The sequence below is a fragment of the Miniopterus natalensis genome, chromosome 7, assembly GCF_054644295.1.
Source record: "Miniopterus natalensis isolate mMinNat1 chromosome 7, mMinNat1.hap1, whole genome shotgun sequence".
Lineage (NCBI taxonomy): Eukaryota > Metazoa > Chordata > Mammalia > Chiroptera > Miniopteridae > Miniopterus > Miniopterus natalensis.
Genome location: NC_142087.1, coordinates 76,840,380 through 76,858,767, shown reverse-complemented (window position 1 = coordinate 76,858,767; position 18,388 = coordinate 76,840,380). Strand labels below are relative to the sequence as shown.

At 46.8% G+C, this 18,388-nt stretch overlaps 1 non-coding gene across 1 annotated transcript; it reads left to right on the top strand.

The window, feature by feature from the left end:
* Positions 1-4,699: 4,699 nt before the first annotated feature.
* Positions 4,700-4,826, top strand: LOC148092831 (small nucleolar RNA SNORA40). The gene has a single exon (XR_015714857.1). It is a non-coding gene; the product is annotated as a small nucleolar RNA SNORA40 (small nucleolar RNA).
* The last annotated feature ends 13,562 nt before the right edge of the window (positions 4,827-18,388 follow it).

Here is an 18,388-nt window from a genome sequence, read left to right as displayed (position 1 = left end):
CTGAGGAATCCTCTGGGGATCTTGTCTCAGCTGGGGATTCTGATCAGGTCAGCCTCCAGTAGGGCCTGCGATGCCGCATTTCTAACAAGTTCAGATCGAGGCTGCCGCTTGTGCCCCGGGCACACTCTGAGCAGCCAGGGCTCGACCAGGCCGGCCACGGGCACAGGCCTTGAATCAGGGCTCAGGACACATGAACTCCTAAGCATGAAACCCAAACACCATCCTGAACCAGCTCAGAGCAGAGTAACTGAGTGGACATAATCCGCTTTCCACCCCCCTTGGCCGGTGGCACCCTTCAAGCAGCACCCTGGGCGGGGGGCTCCGAGGACGGAAATCATCTCTCTCCCAGAAGCAGCGAGGGGCCGAGTGACAACGCGGAGGGACGGGGCTGGGGCAGAGCGGCCCCGCTGCAGCCGGAACGTCAAGTCGAGCTATTGTTGCCCGGATCCGTGGCTTCTGTCCAAGAGCTGCGCCTTGACGCAGGGTTTGCATCTGCCTGACTCTCAGGTCTGCAAGCGCGAGATGAAAAAGTGGCTGTTTTTAAAATGGTTGCTCTCTGGGGAGAGGGTCTGGGAGAAAATGGACTGTGCGTCCAGCCCTCCAGAGATGGCACCCCAGCCCCGGTGATAAATGGCAACATTAACAAGGTTTGGTTGAGAGGGGACCTACAGATTTATGACTTCCTGTCTCCGCCAGCAGATGTCATTATGGCTGACAGAACAGAAGGCCTTTCAAGAGCTGGCTGGGGTGGAGCTAAAAAGAGGGGAAAATAAAAATAAAATAAAAGGCAGAAGCCAAGACGAGTGTTTGCTCAGTGGTGCTATTGTTGATACTGTCATTTTAGGGACACGGGGAAGTTTTACATTAAACCGAATGTCTTGTAATATCTCTGGGGTCCAGCTTCAAAGATTTAGGCAGAAGCTCTGCAATGGAAACACAAATTAGCTTCAGTCAAATCAGCAAACCCGCGGGGTTTTGTTCCTCGCCTATTTGGACCCTTAAAAAGTCTCCGGGATAAAGCGAACACTGCGCTGAATGAACATATATTTTACCCGGGAACATCTTTTTGATGGGTGTTTAAATATATTTATTTTACAAATTCGGCAGCCTATTCTGAAATTCCTTTGATATACATGCAGATTTGCCCATGTATAAGTTGTTTTATGGGATGTCATTGGTATTTTATGTGCCAGAATTTTTTGTTGCCTTGAAAAATGGTGTAAATTTGGCTTTCATCCTTGGGCCCCAAACCCATATTAATAAGTACAACTGCTAACACATACTTAACGCTAATTACAGGTCACGCTTCCACATTTCCTCTTTATAATCTTCGCCTGAAGAGCCACCTCCTGCAGGTAAAGGAAGCATTTTTTTTCCTAGTTGACTCTCTTATCTAATGAACAGTTGAATACATTCTTAGGGCTCAGGTAACCAGTGCCCCAAACTGCAACCCAGGGAAATAACTGGTGACAGATGCTGGGATGTCTTCAGTCCTGTCATCAGCAATTCATCCCCCATCGGAGCTGCATGGCCAGCGCGCCTTGGCAGATATTACGAATCCTGGAGGACTTCCTGGAGGGCAGCTACAGGGTTTCCTTTGCCCCTGCTGTCTTAAGAAACAAAACTAACATCAAAGAAAAACTTGATCGGGAGCCTTCTTCTATAATTCATCCATAGCTATGACGTTATGCATATGTTGTAGTGAACGTCTGATTTCTGAAATAACACTATAGGTGTGAAAACAGCCAGCCCAAAGTCACTCTGCAAACCACGCAGGAGTGGTGGTTTGGTGATGTGCTTAATGAACCCGGCTCCGGAGGCTCAGTGTCTGAGTTCTTTTCCTGGCTCTTCCATTCACTACCTGTATTATCCCTTCAAATTCCTCAGGCTGTTTTCTCACCTGTAAAATGTGGCTAATAATAGCACCATTCACTTAGCATTTTTTAAAAATAAGGATCGACGCAATGTTCATGAAGTGATTAGCCAAGTGCCTGGCACAGAGCGCAATAAATTAGCTATTGTTACAATGATTAGTGTTAAAAATACCTTCCCTCTTTACAATTATTTCACAGGTAGACATGCAGAGACATGGGCTGATTCATTGGCCACCCAGGAGCGAAACCCAATAATAATAATAACATTAATTGTAGCTGTCATCTATTGAGTGGGTGCCGAGTGCCGGACACTGTGCTCAATGCTTTTGTGCAAAATCTTTTTAATTTAAGCCTCACAATAACTTTAAGAGGCTGGTACTCTAACTCCCATTTTACACATGAGGAAACGGACCGGATAGTTTAAGCCAGTGGTTCTCAAACTGTGGTGGGCATCAGAACCACATGGAGGGCTTGCTGAGCCCTTTCCTCGGAGTTTCTGATTCAGTAGGTGTGGGGTGGGGACCTAAGATTTTCATTTTAACAAGTTTTATGGTGAGGGTGCTGCTGCTGATCTGGGGACCACATCTGAGAATCACTGGTTTCAGTAATAAGTAAGTAGCAGAATGGGTTTTCAAATTTCAAAATTTGAATAAAATCTTTAAAATGTACTTTTAACACATACATTTGTTACTTCAAATTTCCTATCATCTAAGTTTTGAATTAACAGTAGGTGGTTGAATCACGGAGCACAACGGGTTTGAATAACTACTTGTTTGAATTAAATATCCTGCCCCATGATGTTCCTCAGGGCACAAAACAGTTCATGATCCCCTAGGTCAGGATTTCAGAAACATTTTCAGAAGGAGCGTCAAGTACTTATAGCATCCCCACGGGTGAGATCCTCAGCAGTGCTGCTGGGGTGCAGGAGTGCCAGGGCTGTGCCCAGCGCCAGCTGGAGAGCTCATCGGGAGTTCTAAGGTGGGGCCCAGCTCAGCAGACCCGACCTGGGTCCCACCTGTACCCGAGAGGCGCAGTGTCTCCTCGGTCTCCAACATAGCCCATCTGGACATTCAAGGGCCCTGGGGATGTCTTCATCGAATGTCTAAGAGTCAGACTTTCCCATTGCCCAGGTGAGCCTCTTGCAACCAGTGAGCCCAGGAGATCACTGGTGCAAGATCCAGTCTGGAATAAGAAGAGGGCTTGGGAATGTCAGAAAGAGACCTTCGGAAGGCCTGGTAAAGATGGGACTGGAGACAAGGGATGCAGAAACAGAGCCAAGAGAGAGCCCAAGTCCCTTGGTGGGTGCAGCCGAGGCTCACTGATATATTTCTACTTCATTCAGTTGCACATGGAAAGGACTGGAATTCAGATACACAGGCAAGATTCCCCTCAAGAAATGTGAACACTCAAGGACTTGAAGAAAATAGATGAACTGAGGAAAACGAGCGGCGCCACTGCCAGAGAGGGAAGCTGGTGGTGGGAGATGGGCGGTGTCTGGTGCCGAAACGCAGGGTGAGGGAACAGGGCCCACCCGGACTCGGCGGCAGGAGCCTGACTTCAGTGCTCTGTGGAGAGCGGGCCTGCGGGCCTTGGAGGACCGTCTGTGTTCTCACGTGGGAAGGTGCTGTCTCTTCACGCACTTGCTCACTCAGTCACTCCCCTGACCTCGGCCGAGCACAGGTTATGGCCCAGGCACTGCTGGTGACACTGGAGCTCATTCTCTAATGAGCAGAGCAAGACAAAAGAGAAAGTAAATAACGATCTAGTAGATTAGGGCTCAAAAAGGGACGTGGAGAGAAATGAGGAAGGAAAGCGGATGTGTGTCGCCAGGGGGTGTGGCTGAACAATTGTCTGTTTCCATTCCCAGCAATAGGTGCCCTTTGGTTGCAAGGAGAGCAAATTAAGTCAAATCGGCCTAAGGACCAAGGAACAATTTCAGTAGCACGTAACTCACAAGTCCAGGGCTCACTAGTTGCCTTTCCTCCCGGCGTTCACTCCGCGCATCCCTTAGGGCACAGCCCGGTTTCGGCCCAAGCATCCAACTCTGCCCACTTTGATTTCCTTCCCGGTAAGCAGGTCCCCCATCGGAGCGCCAGTCTGCGCGCCATCCCTTCCTGACCACGGCGACTGCTTCCTGCGTGGGCAACGGATCCAATGAAGCTGAATCTCAAAAGTCCTGCTTGAGCTCTTTTGTTTACAGAACCAGGAGGGAAGACTTGCCATGAGCAGCCACCTCATGGCCATGAGCAGGGCTGACTTAGAGAGGTGGAAAAACCCCAACACAAACCTAGGCTCTTGACAACGCAGTCCATCCACCGAGTAAACAGACTCTGAGCGAAGTCTCCCTACATCTAGATTTACTATTAAAAGAGTCAAAAACAATCCCCTTTATGGCTCAGAACCATTGGAGTTGGGGCTTTCTATTCCTTTAAATGGAAAGGGTCAGCGAGATAAAACGCCTAGTTCAGAAACAACTGCCTCCAGTGCTCATCGAGGCCTCACAGGTCCCCCCTCACATCCCTCCCGTTTTCCCTGTGTGTGGGCGCCCCTCTCAGCCTGGCCCTTCCCACCATGACCGCCACCAGCCTCAGGTCCGTGTTCTCTTTCCTGGTGGCTCCTGCAAGCCGTGAGCGAGTGCACCCAGGCTGTGTCACCTGCTGTGGTGCCCAGGGACCGGTGTCCCTCTCCGGACCACCGGCTGCGGTAAGGGAGATGGAAACCGCTGCCCCGGGGACAGAGCTCTGAGTCCCAGGGCTGCCTCTGGCCCCGCCACCCTTCATTGCTTGAGAGAGCTTGTGCTTCAAAGAAAAATGAAGGGGTTTGTTAGCACTTGTGTTTGTTTTTGTTTAATTTGTGGGCAAAGACTACTTACAGGTGTGAGAAAGAAATCCTCTTTTGAAACCCAGAACTCATTGTTCAGTATGAGTTTTGATACATGTAAGAAGGAACATGATAAAAAATATATATATTAAGGAGTTATTACCTGAAGGGTGGGGTATGGATGTTGGACAATCAGAAACCCTACAAATTCACTATAATATCTAACTTTCTATTTTTTGTGCCTTACTTTCCCCATCTGTAAAATGAAGAGGTTGAGATAAAGGAGAAAAATATTTTGTGCTCATGTCCCTCCTGCTGTGCCTGAAATGTTGATGTGGGGATGTGACGCCTGGAGCCGGGGTAGAACATTTGCAACCACAGAGCGACACACAGTCAGCAAGCTGCTCGAAGGGGTGCAGGAGGGACAGCCCGGGGCGTGATGATTCTCACAACCCTGGGGCCTCTATATCAAAGCGAGACTCACAGGCATCCAAGCTTATTGTTGGTGAGATAATTCAAATCTCCACTGCTTAAGCCACAGTTAAAAGTTTCTGTTACTTGCAGTTCAAAGCATTCCTAACGGATATTGTCAGATCCAACGGAGGTTCCCCAAGCAGCTCATAGTGTAAAGATGTCTGGAGAATAGGTTATTACAAGAGCCACAAATGTCCTGAAGAGGAAGTACAGGCACTTCTATCAAGAGGAACTAATCATTCAAAGAAAATGCATTTAACAACCAATAACATTTTTCTACCATTTTTGAGAATTACGTCACCTTTGGCAAAATTTTTCTTAAAGGACCCCACAGTAAATATTCCGGCTTTGCAGGCCGTATTAGCCACTGTCCCGACTTCCCAACCCTGCTATTGTGTGCAAAAGAAGCTGTTAACAATATGCAGCTGAGCAGGTGTGGCTGTGTTCCAATAAAATGTTATTTCCAAAAGCAGGCAGCCGCCTAGATTGGCCCATGGGCCATAGTTCACTGACTGACCCCTGAATTAGATACATACACGAGTGCAATAAAAGCAGGCAAGTAAAAATAGTTTGTGATACACTTGTTAAAATATGGTGAACGTCTTAAAATTCTGCAGTACGGATTTCCCAGCGCCTCGTCCTTAAACTCACACACTCTATGACGAGGGATCCTGCCTTCATGCCTACCTGCTCGCCCACAGAAGGGAGTGGGGGGCGGTCACTGGGCCGCTGCCCGGGGTACCAATCTCTATGAGCTTAGAAACACTAACAGGAGAAGTTGGGAAAATATACATTGCCCTTCTGTGATGAAAAAATAGACCACTGTAAAGCGAAAGAGGCAAAGATACACAACCTAACATTTGTTAGCCCTGGAATATTTCTGGTGAAGATTTTCGTGACTAACATACATGGCATTTGTAGTCAGCTCAGAGATGGCCGTTGTGGTTAGCAGAAATTCCAGAACCACATAATTCATAGTGTGCTGTGATTTACAAGGGATGTGATTTATATTGTGAATATTAAACCTTCTAATATACCTCCCAAGAAGTTGCTTGGTTCAGAAAAGTCACAAAAGAATGCCAAAGAAAAACTAAAACTGCAGAAAAGTTGGAAATATTTTGTCTTATTTTTTTTAAAAGAACGTTGACTCTGTTTTGACCAATGAAAGTAAATTATAAAGTAATTCTGATTCTGAAAAAAAGAAAACATTCAAGGAAAATCAGATTCTCTTTACTCTTGCTAACTATATCTTGGACAAATTTTTAAAAGACCCTGGATTAAAAAAGTCACTGGGTTATTAATTCACATGACTCTCATTATATTAAGGCCCAGAAACCCAACTGAGAGTTGTGTCCAGGAAGTTAACAAAATGAAATGGATTGAATCTGAGGCAATAGGGAATGGTGGAGACTGAGGCAGGCTGGAGAGTTTACTTCCTGTCTAAAGGAGGCAACCTCTATACAAAACTGCTTTATGACTCCAGGACATTGTTTTCCCTCTTAGAAAAGATATCTAGATCTTTAGAAGAAGATGGTAATCTAAACTTGTATGTAAAAAGTTCCAATTTTACATAAATTTGTGCAAATCAAGTAAAATATATCTGTGGCTCAATCATGCCTTAGATTTTAAGTCTCTCTCTCTTTCTCTCTCTCTGTAACAAACACACACATACACACACACACACACACACACACACACAAGCTCTCTCTTCTAGACAAGAAACACACACTGTTTTAACCATTACTGTCAGGAGATGCTGGACAATGCTGAAGTATAGCTGTGCATCTTAACTGATCAACTTTCTCAACTCTGCCTTCCCCAGACAAGATGAATGGTTGTAGAACATGGCATCCCTTCATGTATCTCATGCTATGGATCTATTAATGTCGCTATTTATGGAGAGGAGAGAAGAGAGTGATAATTTATACATACATTTGTTTTGGAAAAATTACACTCCTATCCTCTGATTGGCTTGAGTCCCCCAGAATATCACTTCCCTGTGATAGATAATGTGGCTGGAAGGGAAATGCTAAATCGTTTAAGAATTTCAAATTTTTATATTGTAGCAAACTGTGTCATCCACTTAGCCATGCAGTTTCTTCCCCTTCCCAAAATGTCACACAAAGCAAAGTGATCACAACAGTTTACACATGCCAAACACGTTTGTGGAATAAGTATCACTGAGAGACTGGCGATAGAAATACCACCCCTGTCGTGAGCCACAGCGTTTAATCGGAATGTTTGCGAGTTGACACCTTCGGTTTAGGCAGGAGACAAAGCTCGTGTAAAAGAGGGTGGTGACAAAAATCCTACTCAGACATTTTGAAAGTTGGAACCTCTGAGGCCCTTTAGGAAGAAAAAACTACTATGTTTACTCATGTTAAAAAAATGTTATGTGCCCGGTCGGGAGGGCTCAGTCGGTCGAGCATCACCCTGTGCACCAAAAGGTGGACGGTTGGTTCCTGGTCGGGCTCACACCTGGGTTTCAGGGGTTCGATCCCTGGGCGGGACACATACAGAAGGCAGTGGATTAATGTTTCTCTCTCACATTGATCCCTCTCTCTCTCTAAGCATGTCCTCCAGTGAGGATTTAAAGAAAATATTATTGCATTTAGTGTAGAAAATGCTTCCAAGACCCTAATGAATGTGGGAAGGTTTCAGGAAGACGCTGGGGGCGATGGCTCGTCTAGCAGGAGTGTTTGGTGGGGGGACCCCCGCTGCTCCCTCTGTCTCTGCTCTTCTCCCTTGCAGGTGGTGCCGCTGGCATCGAGCTCTCTCCCGCCACCAGCGCGCCGTCGATAAGGACCTTCCCCTGCCTCTAGGGGGTGGACCCCGACCCGCAAGAGCCAACAGTCCTACCCTCTCCCATCCCTGTGACTACCGTGATTCAGTTCATGATGGCAGAAACCCGGGTGGCTCCTATAAAACCCGCGGAGAAAATGCCTGGCACTTCTGGGGAGAAGAAGGGTCTCCCTGCTTCCTGAGCGACACGCGAAGGTGGAGGGTTCGAATAGCTTTTCACCAGCACAGCAGAGCGCCACGGGCCGCCCATGGGAACCCGTTCGGGGCCCGAAGAAGCACCTGATGCTGTAGGAGGCGGAGAGGAAATGTGCAAAAGAGTAAAGCTCGACCCTGGAGACCCAGATCAAGCCATGCCTGAAGCTGGGCCCACGCCTGACCTACTTCAGGGATAGATGGTCCACTATCTTCAAGCCAGTTGGCGCTGGAGTTCCTGCCACTCTCAGTGGAAAGGCTCCTGGCTCACACTTGGTTCTGTCTGGTTGATGATGACACACAGAAACCCTTTCGGTGAGTTTCATGGGGGAAAAGGGGCCATGTTGAGGGTTTGTGTGTCACCGTTTTGTTTAGCATGTGGAATGAATAGCTTCTCTCTTTTTTTTTTAACCTTCATTTTTTTAAACCTCACCTGAGGATATGTTTTTCTTTATTGATTTTAGAGAGAGAGGAAAGGAAAGAGAGAGAGAAACATCAGTGCGAGAGAGATCGGTTGCCTCCCGTTACAGCCTCCAACCAGGCATGGAACCTGCAACCCAAGTATGTGCTCTGACCGGGAATCGAACTGCGACCATTTGGTGCACAGGACGACACTCCACCCAACCGAGCCACACCAGCCACGGCGGAATGAATACCTTCTTAAATCGTTTTCTTCCTAGTTTCCTTGCCCACACTTTACAGCACAGCTCAAGTACAACCTTCCCTATGAATTCATTACTGAGCAAGAATTATAAACACGGGAGTTTAGCTCTGTTGAGGCTGCCCCAGGCAGCACTGAAGAGCATGTGCGTTACATTAGGCACGATTTTGAAGCCTAGCTCTGTAATGGACTAGCTATGTGGCTTTGGACAATTTACCTGAACTCTCTAAGACACTTCTCCCAGCCTGTAAAAATACTGTTAATAATAGCTGCTTGGCTCAGATAAGTTTGATAACATGAGATAGTTCATGTGCAGTGCTTACTGGGATGCTTGACACAGAATACATGCTCAATAAATGCCGGTGCTGTTGGCGGTGGTGTGATCATACTTAGCAAAGACTCTACCATGTAGAAAGAGCCCAATAAATCTAATCTGCAGTTATTAGCCCAATAAACATTTGCTATATGGGCAATTAAAAATGGATGAATAGATGGTTGAATGAATACATGAGTAAACTAAAATATGATTCAGTGAAAAAATGAAGGGGCGCTGTAAACTGAGAGGCCAGGCCACAGTGAGGGGCTCGGCCAGGGGATGAGAAGAACAGAAGGCTGCTCCGTGCTTTATGGGAATGCCCTTCCCGTGGTCTGTGTCCCCGCCAGGTAGGGTGTTCTGCAATCCGCTCCCCTCGCACTCTCATTACCGCGGGCCGTCTGTCGGGAGATGGTGACGGGCAGCTTTACAGACAGCCAGAAAGCGGCACTTACGGCCCAACCCGGCAGACTTTGTTCGGCTCTGAGCTCAGCTCACCACCTCCACCCTTTTCTCTGGGTCCTAGTCGCTCTGTGCACAGACACAATTTAGCAGAGATGGCTGATTCCTTCTAATGGCTCCCCATAGGCTCTGAGATAAAATCCAAGAGACTCTGAGACCCCAAAGGCCACTAAGAATAAATGGGATAACTGGATGTTTACCGAGCGCTTACTTTAGTCCAGGCCTTAGGACTTGGCCAGCCAGGACAGCTCGCGTCTTGAATGAACCGCCTCCCCCAATCTTCACACCTGCACATGGCGTCACTTTGCTGATGAACAGAGATATGCCAAGGTTGTGACACGTACTCAAGGCCATAGGACTAGCGGCTGGCACTGGGAGGATTTTAACCCAGGCAGCCCGTATCTGGGGCCTCTGCTGCACGGGGCTCTAGACCTCCTTACGCTCCACCTATGTCAACTCCTACAGCGCTTGGAGCTACAATCCCAGCTGTCCCTCTGCCGCCTTTGGAGTCCACGGACATGAAATGTATGGAACTGAGTGTTTTAAAATAAAATTCTTCAACTGTTGGACACTTTACAGACACTTTGAGATGATTTTAAGAGCTTGTCTTTATAGATTTCTTTGAAAATGAGTTTTTAAAACTTTCCCTTTCTGATTTCATTGATCCTTAATAGCCAGTAGATAGATACTTGGACTCTTCTTTGGACATGAACTTCACAGGACCACACAGCATTCTCGGTGCTAGGCACTCGAACTACCAATTTGGTTCTCACGGATGGGAAGGCAAGGAGAAAGAATGCCTGGATGGCTTTCTAATTGCTGAATCTAGTCTCTTTCTGAGAGCTGGCTATGTCTCAGACTTTTGTGTTCTCTGAGATACCCCTCCCCTTATAAAATAATAACTGGACATCCTGACAGCTAAATAAACTGGTTTCTTTTAGTGTACCCCAAGTTTAACGGAGCATCCTGTATTTCATCTGGCAACCCTGCTCACATGAGGTGGCACAGATGGCTGCCAGCACTTCTAGGCTTGTATTTCATCAATGCAGCAGGGAAAAGGGGGCTTATTTTGTAAAGTCCCAGGGTTGGGCCCCATAGGGGACAATCTGGATTATATGCACACCCATGAACCAATTGCTGTGGCTTAGGAAAAGAAATGATTTGATGGGTCAGGCATGGCAAAATAATATTTGTCCTTGAAAAAAATTACATGGACTTACGAATGGTTGGAATAGAATATAGAAATAATCTTAGTTTGAGGTGCGCATTTAGCAGATGCAAAAGAGGAATCTGAAGGGCTCCTTTAACTTCTCCGGACAGTCCCGGGTGAAGTCTGGATGGAGCACCTGCCGCCCACCTCCTCGCCATCCAGTGCTCGTCCATGAGCCCACATGGCCATCGCCATTCTGATGGAGACCAGAGAAATCAGTTAGCACCTACAACCCCCCACCCTTCTCCATATACAAAATAATCAGGTAAAAAGAAAATGCTTGTCAAAACAAACCTCTGTTTGGCTTTCTCCATCTCTGGGACAATTTCCTTGAACGTGTCAATCACTTTGTTGCAAAATAGCCCCTGGAACACGCAATCCGCATTTCCCGATGACACCGGCCTGTCAGTCACTCACTAAATCAAAGCCAAATTTCATGCCAAGCGGAGACCAGTTGTCAATCACTCTGCCTGCCACACATCCACCAGAATCACCTGACAGCTACTTTCTACCCTCAAAGGCAGTGGGTCTGGTTAAGCCTTTTTGTCTCTCCTAATTGAGTTCCTTTTAGGACCGACTGGTAACTTAGCAACTAATAAGTTATTTTCTGCGACAACTGGCCTAAATTTCATAGCTTTCTTGACCATTGCCACTTGTTAGAAAATTGTTTCCCCTCAAGTGGCTAAACAGCAGATGCAAGACTTAATACCGAATTGTTCTGTTATTTCTAATGCTAAGCACTGTCCTACTGTTTAAAAGTAAACACAGGATATGTTCTCAAATAGACAATTTTAAATAATTACAAAATGTCTTGGAATTTTGTCCCAAAGTCTCAAATTCTCCATGGTTGGTAGCACTAAATATGGGAGAAGAGGTCGGTAAGATAAACACCCAGGTTGTAAATTGTTCCCAAGCTCCTGCTGCACGCAGGCCCTCTGAAGTTGCGTGAGCTGCCTCACAGGAGCTGCTCTGGCGTCCGGGGCGGCGGTGTCTCAGACAAGGGCACTGCGGTGTTGGCCCGGGCAGATCAGCCTGCTAGAAGGCGACTGTGAGGATCCCTGCCTTCTGGCTACTTCCGAGGGGCCATGGCTCTAACGGGTCCCCCCACCACTTTGTAATTTTTAGTTTCCCTGATAAACCTCAAATATATATATGTATATATGTCTGTGTAATTTAGGACACTCCATATTGTTTCTGTTGTGTGTAAACTATAACCCTGAAATTTTTCCTTGACTCAGGCATGAGGTGAGAAGGGTCGTCGGCTCACTCTGGGCTGCGATAATTCGAGGAGCCACCACAGGGATTAAGGACTTGGGGACTGTGCGCAGGCCGAGAGCAGTGTTCTGCACTGGGCCACTGAGAGAGAGAAGCAGGAAACGTCCAGTGCGCCGAAAACACATTTTAAATCAATAAAGAAAAGGCTATGCTTTTCTTCCCCCTCATTTTATCTTCAAAGGAGCAACACAGTGACTAGGAAACAAGGGCATTTAATAAACTGAAGAAGTGAACAAATGAGTGACAATGAAAGGGAAAATGCCTGGATAAATTTGGCTACACTGAGACTCCAAGTATGTTGGTAAGAAATGAGACTTGAACACTAGTGTGGGGAATTATCGTAAAGAACCTAAAAATTACCAGCAGCTCTTTCTAATTTTTATATCAGTCTTCAGCATATTATGATGTAGCATATTCACCTTTGTGCATAAAATGTTGAGATTTGCAAGGACAAGGAGCACATCCCATACATCTGTGGATGGGTCTTCGTGCTTGAGGTCTTGCCCAATGGGGGACAATCTCAATCTGGAAGTTTCTTTATACTACAAAGAGCTGGCTATAAAGTTTCCTTTGACTACTTAGGAGAAGCAATTGAGCAGAGAGAGAAAATGCTCGGGTGGCGGGTGGTGGTGGGTGCTCTGGTGAATAAACAGAGAAGCTCTTCATGCGTTATAAGGAATTGGGGGTATGCATTTTGCAAGCATGTCATAGGATGCCTACTTCTTTAGTTGCACAACTGTTCTGGACTTTAATTTAAGGTGTGTCCTTCGAGCAATTGCAGTCAGGGAATTCCCTGGTATCCACAATTGGCCTTCTGATACTTCAGTGCAGAGCACTGTGGCCTAGGAGCTGGGAGAGTGGATAATGGAGAATTTAAGCAGAACAATGGAGGTAATTCCATTAGATGCCCTGGGATAGTGGTTTGACCCATTTCCTAGTGGGAGGGACTGGGAGTTAATATCAGCACCCACTCTGTGTTGTTTGTGGTATAGCCAACTTTTATTGCATCAATTAATGTACATTAATTAGGCTTTGTTCTAAGAACTTCACGCGCACCATCTCATTAAATCCTTGCAAACAACTTGTAAAGGTAGGTGCTGAATGGGAGGTATTGATCAGACGAGGAAATCCATTGTTTTGGAGAAGGTATTAGGTCTTGTTAGTAAAAGGAAAATATCTGAAGTCCCTGAGACCTTATGGGGAGAAAGAAAAAACAAGAGTGAGAGACTGTACAAGATTTACATTCCAGTGACTGCAAAGTGGTTTGAGCCGAGGAAAAAGTAGGATCGAACCGAGCCCCGAGTTCAACTAAGGTTGCACTGTCTTGTTCCACATCCAACATCATTGCCCCATCCCTGTGTTAATGACATTGCAACAAGGGGAAAAAACAACATATACCAATGAGGAAAGCGGTAATAAGAGACAGAGCCACACATGATCTAGTTAGCTCCTCATTGGGCAAAGGTCCACAGGTGTTTGGCAAAGTTTTGTGCAAGAGCGAGAGGAATAACATAGCAAAGAAAATAATTTTACTTGTGAAAACTTGGAGGCTGTCTGCTCAAGAGGGCTGCTTCATAATAGAGCTGTTCCTCTCCCCATTGACTCTAATTCAAGTCAGTGTTGGTCATAATAGCATATTGTATGGTCTGTTCCTCCTTTTGGCACCACTGACCGGAACCCAGGAGTTGGCCACATTGAACAAGCACTCCCTTGGTACTCTTGGATAGTTTTGCCTGGATTTGGAGCAATATATGTAGTGCATTGCTTAGATCTCTCTCCCTAGTGAAGATGATTGGCATGTGGGCAGAACTTAGGGAATGGGGGAGCCAAGAGTGAATGTTAGCATCACTCTCATTTTGCAGATGAGGAAACTAAGGCTCAGAAAGGTTTATCCCCAATAATGCATAGCTGGGAAGCTGTGGAGCCAGGATTTGAAACAGAATCAGTGTGACTCCACAGCCCAAGGTCTTTTCCATTATGATGCATACCAAAGATGGCTAGTGTTTACCCATACGCATCCTCCCCATCCTCTGGTGTGTGTGTGAGTGCAATGTCCAAATTTTAGTGGAGTACAAAAATTGAGACTAATGCCCCAGCTTGAGACTAATGTCCCAAATTTCCCAGGAGCTTGGTTTTGGCCATGTGAGTAAATTCTAGGCAATGGGATGTGAGCAGAAGTGATGTGTACTATTTTCAGCCTATGTTCCCCAAAAGTATTGGATGTGACTTCCCCTGGCGTTTCTCCTTTCTTAATGGCTTCAAATGGAGATGATGGAAAGGCAGAACTGAATTCCATGTGTTGAGTATGGTGAGAGAGAGAAATATACTTCTATCTTATAAAGCCACTAAGATTCTGGGCCTCTTTGTTACAGCAGCTTAGGCAATAATAGCCCGACTTATATGTGATATAATGTCTCCCCAAGGATTTTACCATTTCCTTATGAGGAACTACAGGTTCTTATCAGAGCTCATTTAACACTCTTTATAGTTTCCTATAAATGTACATGCATATACTAAATATAGTAAAGCTTAAGTGAAGAATTTAGACTTTCCTATGTAATTTTGATTTTATGCTTAACTAATTCTTTATGTTGTTGTTATGAAGACTTAAGTTAAAGAATCATTCAGAAATATTGATTTGTCTCTCTCCTGGGTAGAGGAGGGAGCTGTCCTGTCCCCTGGGTGGCTGGGGACGAAGCCCTGGGAAATTTCTTCTGATTGGAAATCGAGGATAACTTTGCTTTGCTGAGTGACCTAGAAAAATTCCTCTATACCCTCACTTTAGTGAAACGTGATCCTCTCAGTGCACATCCCTGAGTCCGGCACTGAAATCCCCCTTTCGAGAGGGGGATCGGCACAGGCTCCGACTCCTGGGCTTTCCGGAGAGAAGCCACGAGTCCTGATTCCCCCCTAAGGTCTGGCTGAACAGCGAGGCGCTGGAGTGAGAGCCGCCGCAGCTCGGAGATTCATTTCCCCCATTTCACTGCATATGGCCTTACAAAAATTATTTTTTGAAAAATGACCTGAAGCTTTCCTAAACAGGAATGACACCTGAGGGGAGCATCCGAACGACTTCACATTCATTAACTAAACCTCCTTGTTAGGTTATGTGCCCTGAAATACATTTGACAGTTAATGAAGTAGAGAAGATGGCAGTGGGAGAAAAAATACAATTCTGTCAGATTCTGGCCATAGAACAGGGAGGCAGAAAAGCAGAGACCTGGGGAGGCCCTGATAGACGAGCACCCCACACTGCGCGGATTTTATTGCTGGGCGCACTCCTCAGATCAGGGCCGCTGCAGAGTGAGACCTGCGCCTGGCGCTCTGTTCAGATCCTCAGACCATCCCTAAGTCAGGCAGCCCAGATAAGGTGCTTGTCAGGGCAGACGCAGCAGGGATAGGGGCTGACTGGCAGATATGTGAAACAGTGATCAGAGAAGAGGGAGAGAAAGGAAAGACATGTTCAAAAATATTTAGACTGCTTCAGACACCTTTCCCCATCTCAGCCAGATTGCAATTGAGCCCAAGCCCTTCCTGAATGCTCAGAAGGTAAAACCGGCTTGCGGGCGGTCCAGTGAGTAGGCAGGGACTTGCTCTGAAAATGTTCCCTTTCAAATGACCTCGTGGGATGTTATTCGCTTCCCGTTTCCTTTTCATCCGCCCATGCCCTCTGGTGAGGTTCCGAAAGGGGTGGGGGGGGGGGTGGGAAGAAGGGTGGCACGCTGGGGTACACCTCTGCAATTGCCAAAAGTCCAATTTGGGTAATTCGGCTCGGCCTAGCCTCCTGAAGTGGGGTAAACCTGTTTTCTTCCCTCTGATGTATCACTTAGAAACACCAACTGCACGGATTTCTTATGTTCTCACAAAAAAGGGAAGGAAACAGCTGGTAAATGTTTCACAGATGGCAAAGCTCTTGGCATCTCTCTCAAGAGAGGGCCACCCATGCAGATGGCTCATTATTTTAACATTTGGATTTTCATCTTATTAAAACATCTTTTTTTTTTTTTCTGGTTTTATTTAGCATCATAAATTCTCTTACACTTTAGCAAGCGACTAAGTGATCTGAGGACGTGTGCGCTAAGGAACATCCTTTGGCTAAAGCATAGATTGGTAACATCATTATTCCAAGCTTTGATCTCAACGTGATGGGTTTCAATCTGATTAAAAATTCCAATGAAAGGGGAGGCTCAGAGTAGTGAATTTATCAAGCAAAAGTCCATATAGTAGCTGAATTATTCAGCAGAGTGATAGGCCGAGTGAAAGTGGGGAAATAGTTTTATTCGGTGCATAAAATCCCTATCGCTATGTGATATGCATATATAAAAATAGACAAATGCACAGTGGGATAGATTCATAAACACACCCTTTCTACATATGTAGGGAGGCTTCTGCACCATGGAGGACAACAGCCAAAATTTAAACCAAGCAATGCCAGTTCTTGGCAGAGCAGATAGGAAAGGGCCGGGATTTCAAAGGATAGCTCCCTGCCCACTCAGACGTTGACAAGACTGAACCTGCATCTTGTGTCTAAATAGCTGTTTCTAGGTGCAGGAAAAGGAAGGCTGCTGGGTGACTGGATGGGAAGAAACACTGAGCTCCTGCGGCCCTCACTTTGTTGGGGAAGCAGGCTTCGGCACTCCCCTCTCCAAATGTTGCTCCCGAGGACTGGGCAGCGTTGTGGTCACCTCAGCATCCCTAACTATTGCGCTGGGGTGTGGGAACCGTTGGAGCTGCAAATGCAGGAGACAAAGCAATGTAATAAGAACCGACCAATCTATTTAATGTGGTGAGATGCTGGCCTAAATACAGGATCGGTCGTTGTGCTCTCGCAAATGGGTCTTATGGAGCGAGGGCTGTGCTCACCACGTAGTAAATGTTTATTAGCAATGGTACATAGTGTGCGCATTATGGATCCGTGGAGCTCAGAGCTGCCTCACTTTGGGGGTCAAGCGTAAGTCCCTGAAATGCTGAGAAAATGTTAATAGTTGCCAGCACCAAGAATGCGTCGGTTGAGAGTGGGCCTAGGTATCATAAATGGAGGCTCAGTCCATCGACTTGAATTACCTCTGGTACCTCTAACCTAAAGCATTAGCTCGCCTAATGCGTTCTGTGAGCTGCCGGCTTCGCTGGCAGAGGGAGAGCAAGGCGGGAGCTGCGCAGAGTGCGGCGCCGCAGATGAGCAGCAAGAGCAGTGCTGACGAGGCGCGCCCGGAGAGCTGAGCGTTATGGAGAGGGTTTCTAGCTTATTTCTCCCTAGAAGGGTGGCTCCTGGGGGTGCCCTGTTGCTCCATGGTTTGTGGCGGCTGTAGCATAAATTGCAATCCCAAGAGTACATGTTTTGGGTAGAGTCTTCAGCGGGTCAGCGTTGCCCTCATCTTCAGACATAAAACGCCCGTTGGTCACTCTAAGGCCGTGGTCCTCAAGGAAGCATCCCCAGAGCTGTGTCATCAGCACCCCCTGGGCCCCACCCAGACGGCTAGAATCAGAAACTCTGGGGGCGGGGGGCCGGCAGCCTGTGTTGCAAGGAGCCCTCCAGGTGATTCTGCCGCACATTCCAGCCTGAGAACCGCTGCTCTAAGGCGTAATCGTTTGTCACTCCACAAGTGCCCAAGAATCTTTTTGGTGACAGACATCAAGTATGAATCCTGTAAAATCCTGGCAGCAGAATACATTTGTCTATTTAACAGCATGCAAAACGCCTGTCAAGAAGGCTTCCGGGGGCTCTTTTTGTGAAGGCTTCCTCTCTCCCCATCTCTTTGGAGACTGGATGTGCCTTCAATCCAAGCTCCAGAGTTTCAAGCCACTTGAAAAGCACCCCACGCCCGCCCTTTTCACCTCACACTGGCAAATAAGACAGGGGCGCACCGTGCCTGGCTTTCTAGGCTCGCCAGAAAGACCGACAGATTTCATTACATTTGTCACAGGGTCTAAGGCTCCGCGTGGGGGAAATGATCCCACTTAGTGCAAACCTCTCACTGTACCTTTGAGTCAGAATGGAGAAGCTCAGAAAGTATTGTTCCTGGGGAAACGGCAAGGCAGCTGGTGTGTGTTTTCCAAAGCGTGATGACTATGCGCCGGCCTCTGGTTTAGGTGGCTGGAACCCCCACAAACCTACACAGGGACTGGGGACAGGAATACCTGTATGTCCTGGGAGGAGGCATGGGAGTGAAAGGAAGAAGGCATTTTCTGCGGTGCATGAGCTACTGGAAATCGCTCCATCTGAGCACACCTCCTTTCTCCTCGAGGAGAAAACCATTTGAATAATGCACGGTGTTCAGGCGCACTGTGTGCTCCGAACGCCGTTT